This window comes from Musca autumnalis, unplaced genomic scaffold (assembly GCF_047663935.1).
Source record: "Musca autumnalis isolate F117 unplaced genomic scaffold, ASM4766393v1 scaffold_1, whole genome shotgun sequence".
NCBI lineage: Eukaryota > Metazoa > Arthropoda > Insecta > Diptera > Muscidae > Musca > Musca autumnalis.
The window spans coordinates 49,620,999-49,627,377 of record NW_027411644.1 but is presented as its reverse complement, the minus strand read 5'-3'; the positions used below and the strand labels follow the sequence as shown (position 1 = coordinate 49,627,377).

At 36.8% G+C, this 6,379-nt stretch overlaps 1 long non-coding RNA gene across 1 annotated transcript; it reads left to right on the top strand.

The window, feature by feature from the left end:
• Positions 1–6,059: 6,059 nt before the first annotated feature.
• Positions 6,060–6,379, top strand: LOC141390513 (uncharacterized). The gene is made up of 2 exons (XR_012409386.1): positions 6,060–6,196; positions 6,283–6,379. It is a non-coding gene; the product is annotated as an uncharacterized lncRNA (long non-coding RNA).

The window sequence follows — 6,379 nt, the reverse complement described above, 5'->3', positions numbered from 1 at the left end:
CTCAATCGTTTTTGTTAAAGCGTTTTTCATATTTGATCTTAGTTTATGATGATAGGTTCCTGTCACCGACCTAGTCAGAAGGGTGGGTCAAAATGGTAATTTTTAGACATTTTTTGTATTTTTTTTATTTAGTTTTTGCCTTTTTAAGGCGAAAACCATTATTTTTGTGAGGTTTTTAATTACTTTAATTAATCGAGCTATATGACCTTAGGAGATTACTGCTAGTTAGTCCAGGTGACTAGTCGTAGTAATAGTTAAGTATTGTAAAATTGAAAATACTTAAATAAAAAAAAATATTTTTTGGTGACAGGATAAAAAATTACTTCCAAATTTAGATCAAGTTCCAAGACGGATGGTATCGGCCTATTATTTAAGTCCCTTCGCCACAGAAGATCAATAATTTTGCGCTTTAATCCAGTTTTGGCCACATCTGGGATCATGCTGAAATTTTATGATGATCGGGAGCCAGAACATCAACATTTTCGGCGGCGGCAAATTTTTTTACTAAATTTTCCAGAGATATCGGGCTTGAAAAAGTCGAATTCTGTAAAAACTATATGCAAGAACAAATAGAACAAATCTATTTTTGTAGTTTTTATCAGCTTTCTAATAAAAAAATTTGCGCAGTGGGCATGGATGTAATTTTCGCGATTTAAAATTTAAAATCAATTTTTATCAACGATTGTACTTTTCGATTTTCTTGAAATTTTTATACCCTACACCACTATGTGGGGAGGGTATTATAAGTTGGTTTTGGCCAAAAAGTTTGTAACGCATCGAAATAATGGTCGTAGACCCATACTTATATATACCAAAATGAATGTTTCGACGAGCTGAGTCGATCTGGCTATGTGTGTCCGTCCGTCAGTCCGTCCGTCCGTCTGTCCGTCTGTCCATCTAAACCTTGTAATCACGCTACAGGTCGCAATTTTGATCGGATCGTCACCAAATTTTTGGTGTTGATGAGGATCCCGGAGTGGAAGAAGCCTATTGATTTTGGTGATGGTCGGATAATATTTAGGGGTCGGAAAGGGCAAAAAACTTAGGTGGATAAAAAGACAACGTTTTTTTCCAAAGCGAATATCTCAGCTTCTATATGGGGTATACCAAAAGCAAAACCTGACAATGAAAGTAGAAAATATCACCTTTCTAATGATGTAAAGTTGGTGCTCGTAGAAGATCAAACAACGAAGATATCACAATAGTAGCAAATAAAACCCCAATTTTAATTTTTGCGATTTTAATTATATTGACGAATATCACAGCTTTGGTTGCAAATTTTCCAAAAGCAAAGCCTGACTATGAAAGTAGAAGATCCCGTCTTTACAATGATGCAAACTAGGTCGGCGTAGGTAACCAAATAACGGAGATATCGCAATAGTCGGTAATACATCCCATTTTTCTATTTTTTTGAAAATCACGCTACAGGTCGCAATTTTGATCGGATCGTCACGAAAATTTGAGGGTTAATGGGGGTCTCACAGATGAAGAAGCCTATTGATTTTGGTGATGGTCCGATAATATTTAGGGGTCGGAATGGGCAAACACTTATTTGGAGAAAAGTCAACATTTTATTTCAAAGCCAATATCTCTGTTTCTTTAAGAGGTATATCAAAAGCAAAACCTGGCCAGGAAAGTAGAACAAATCACCTTTACAACGATGTAAAGTACGTTGTCGTAGGTGGTCAAATAGCAGAGATATGGCAATAGTCGATAATGCATCCCATTTTCCGATTTTTTTGTAATCACGCTACAGGTCGCAATTTTGATCGGATCGTCACGAAATTTTGGGGGTTAATGGGGGTCCCAAAGGGAAAGAAGCCTATTGATTTTGATGATGGTCGGATAATATTCAGGGGTCGGAATGGGCAAACACTTATTTAGAGAAAGGTCTACGTTTTATTTCAAAGCCAATATATCTGTCTCTTTAAGAGGTATATAAAAAGCAAAACCTGGCAAGGAAAGTACAAAATATCACCTTTCCAGCGATGTAAATTAGGTTGTCGTAGGTGGTCAAAAAGCAGAGATATGACAATAGTCGATAATGCATCCCATTTTCCCATTATTTTGTAATCACGCCACAGGTTGCAATTTTGATCGGATCGTCACGAAATTTTAGGGGTTAATCGGGGTCTCACAGAGGAAGAAGCCTACTGATTTAGGATAATATTTAGGGGTCGGAATGGGCAAAAACTCATTTGGAGACAAATTCAAAGTTTTATTCTTTGTGAATATATTGGCTTTTAGTAGGGGTATTCCAACGGCAAAACCTGTCAGTTGAAGAAGAAAATATTACCTTTATATTGGCGTAAAGCAGGTTGGCGAAGGTGGTCAAACAAGGGAGATACCACAATAGTCGGTAATTCATCCAATTCTTCCATTTTTTGCAATCAAGCTACAGGTCGTAATTTTGATCGGATGGTCACGAAAGTTTGATTGCTTATGGGGGTCCCAGAGAGAAAGAGGCATATAATTTTTCGTGGTAGTCGGATTATATTCCCTAAAAGAAATGTTTACCAGTGAAAACCTTATGCACAGGAGTAGTGGTGTAGGGTATCACATGGTCGGCCCCGTCCCGACTATAGCCTTTGCTCACTTGTTTGTATTAAACTACACTGTGCAACACGAAAATTATTAACCATATTCTGACACCGCACCGTGATAGAAGACCAAAAAATAGAAGACACGTGTCTCGCCGTTTTTCCCTATCTCATCAACTTTCTCGGTTGTAGGCCTCCACAAGTTTGAGGCTTTGATGTAAAAAGGGGCAAATTTTCAACACTATATCTTCCAAACCGTTGGGAATTTTGAATTTATCTCAGAGGCAAAGTTGTAAATCTTGTCTTAAGGAACAAAAATTGTGAACACATATAATCCATCAAACATCATCTGCAAGGTCAACATCGCCAAGGTTAAATTTCTTTAAAAAATTTTGATCGGGTTTTGGTCTGCAGCTATCAAACCGATCAAATTTGAAGCAAACAACCGACTACAAAAATGTACCGTAGATCCCAATAAACACCTTTCTACAAACATATGAACTCTGTATAGAAGGTTCTTAAAGGTCAAAATAACAAAGCAAATGGGATTTTTTATCCTGTTTTCTCTAGTTCTGGTCCACAGATACTAAACCGTTCAATATTCAAGAAAACAACCATCTGCAATAATGTAGCAAAGACATCAATGAACAACTTTTTCTAACATGCGAAATGTCTATTGACGGTTCTAAAAGGTGAAAATACGAAAAAAACATTTGAAAATATTAAATTTTTACACTTTTTTCTCTGATTCTGGTCCAAAGATACTAAACCGCCCAAAAATTAGTGATACCGCCAACTACAAAAATGTACCTAAGATTTCAGTAAACAACTTTCTAGAACATATGAGGATTCTAGGAATGATTCTCACGGCTGAAATTCAAGAACAATTAAATTATTTTTAACATTCCCCCTGCTCAGGTTTGGAAATAACAAACTGTTAAAAACTCAAGTAAATTTGAAAGGTTTGGTATTTAGTTGGTTGTTTTCTTGAATATAGAACGGTTTAGTATCTGTTGACCAGAACCAAAGAAAACAGGATAAAAATCCCATTTGCTTTGTTATTTTGACATTTGGGAACCATCTATACGGAGTTCATATGTTCTTGAAAGATGTTTATTGGGATCTGAGGTACATTTTTGTAGTCGGTTGTTTGCTTTAAATTTGATCGTTTGATAGCTGCAGACCAACACCCGAGACAAATTTTTAAAAGAAATTTAACCTTGGCGATTTTGACCTTGCATATGAAGTTTGATGGATTATATGAGTTCACAATTTTTGTTCCTTAAAACAAGATCTACAACTTTGCCTCTGAGATAAATTCAAAATTTCCAACGGTTTGGAAGATATAGTCTTGAAAAATGGCCCCTTTTTACATTAAAGCCTCAAACCTTTGGAGGTCTACAACCGTGAAAGTTGATGAGATAGGAAAAACGAGGAAAAAACGACGAGCCACGTGTCTTCAATTTTTTAATCTTCTATCACGCTGCGGTGTCAGAATATGTTATGGTATTTAAACTATCATCTACGGACAGATGGAATGTATTTAGGGTCTTTTCAGAATTTTGTGGCCCGTTTTGGACATTCGAACTTGCCGACAAAAATGTGGATTAGGATTAAAATTCAAAAGTGTTGGGAAGGAGGTACTTAAAGGAATGGACCGACATAGTGCATTACGAAAGCTGATCTTATTTTTGATAGATATCGCGCCCACTAGTCATTTCAGTGGGTCGTCGTATAAATTTTGGACTAGAAAATCAATATCGGTCATTTTGGAAGTTAAGCTAAATTTGGACAACATATTAGGAGATCCAAAGTTTTGAACAAATTGGTTGCCCCTTTCAAGAGACACCGTGCATTCTGTTTTGCATTTTTAGTGAAATTTTTTAAATATTGAGGGGGAAGTACCCGAAGTTATTGCCCATCTTCGAACTGAGACTAAGTTTGGACAAAATATGACGAAAGCCAAATTTTGGACCAAATCGGTTGATCGGTTCGAGGGTTATCAGCGACTACATATAGTGCTATGGGGTTTTTACACCTTTCGGCCAGTTTTATCAAGAAGAATGGACTTGCCCCTGAAAAAAACTTTTACCGTCGTAATTGAGGCAGCGAATGAATATGGCTTCAACAGAGATAGAAGTGATTCGAGAGCAGGTTTAAAGTGAACTTATCGGAAATTTTGTGTGGGCGGTACGCAAAGGAGTGGACAAATATAATCCATATTCAAAATTGATATACATCTGGTAGATATATTAGGGTGTGTAATGTATGGACCACATCGGTCACTTCCTTCAAGACTTATCGTGCGCACAATTTTTCCGAAAATTTTTTAACTTTTGTGGGGGAGGTACCTGAAGGAGTGTACCGATATGGCTTGTCTTCGAACTTAAGCTAAGTTTGGACAAAATATGACGAAGGTCAAATGTTGAACCAAATAGGCAGATTCGTTCGAGAGTTATATTGCGCTCCAACAACTACACACGGTGTTAAAGGGGCTTTTTGTACGTTTCAGGCTATATTCTCAGGAAGTATGGACTTGCCCCAGATAAAATTTGTACCGTCGTATGGGGGCGGTGAATACAAGATGTTACAACAAAAACCGAAACGATTCGAGAGCTGATCCTAAACTGAACTTTTCCGAAATTTTGTGTGGGAACCGATTGAGTCCTTATTGGAACCTGATCTAAGTCTGGTAAAAATTTCGCGATATGCAAAGTATGGACCACATCGGTTACTCGCTTCAAGAGTTATCGTGTGCACACATTTTGCGAACATTTTCGGACTTTTGTGGGGGAGGTACCGGAAGGAGTGGACCTATATAACCCATCTTCGAACTTAGACTAAGTTTGGACAAAAAGTTACGAAAGCCAAATTTTGGACCCAATCGGCTCATCCGTTCGGACATTGCTCAATCCACTCCGAATTGTCTGAAACACATTTCGTCCAAACATACTTGGGGTCTAAAACCATTATATCGATGAGGCACATTTTGCCCGTATGAAAGTGTGTATATACCCTCGTTAGCATAAATGCTGAGCGTATAAAAATCAACAGATTATCCTATATGGGCCGAAATATACAAAAATTTGTACACATTTTATTAATTTTAGCGGTGTAGGAATTTATCCTCGGAGTCGGAGCCGGAACCGGAGTCGTGAAAAAAATTGGTCTAGAGTCGGAAACCCTGATTGAAACACGAATTTTTTTTTACCAGAATGCTTTTACGCTCTTAGGACAGAAAGCCCTTAATTAAAATACCTCCAAAAATGTGACTCGCTGTTGATGTGTAGGGGTGGGCTACGGCTTAAATCATACTAAAGTATTGCAAAGTACAACAAAATTTTCAGTGTTCACCATTTCCATATTAAATATTGTTTATTTCTTTTTTATATCCGACTTCAAATCCACGAGCCTGGTTTTATTTGCTATTCAATTAATTCAACAAGTGGTCACGCATTAATTTGCATGATCACATCACTTAATTGGTAATTCATCACTACAATGAGCGAACTATTTAAAGCCCCCATGAAAGATTTCTTAATCATTCAACAGTTCATCGTTGTGTCAAGTATTCCAAATACAATATCCCAAAAATGAAGTTCCTAGTAATGGTTGTTGCTGCTTTCACCGCCCTATTAGCCTACAATGATGGCAATGTAAGTATTTTCGAACATTTCCAACTGGAAGAAAATTTAGAACATGGTATTTATATTTATTAATTTTTTTTCCTTATAATTTATAGCCACCACCAATCAATCCCTACTAATCGTAGAAAACTCCAGCAGTAATGATATAAAAACAATAGTCATGAATAAAATGTTTATAAAAGTGCATCAAAA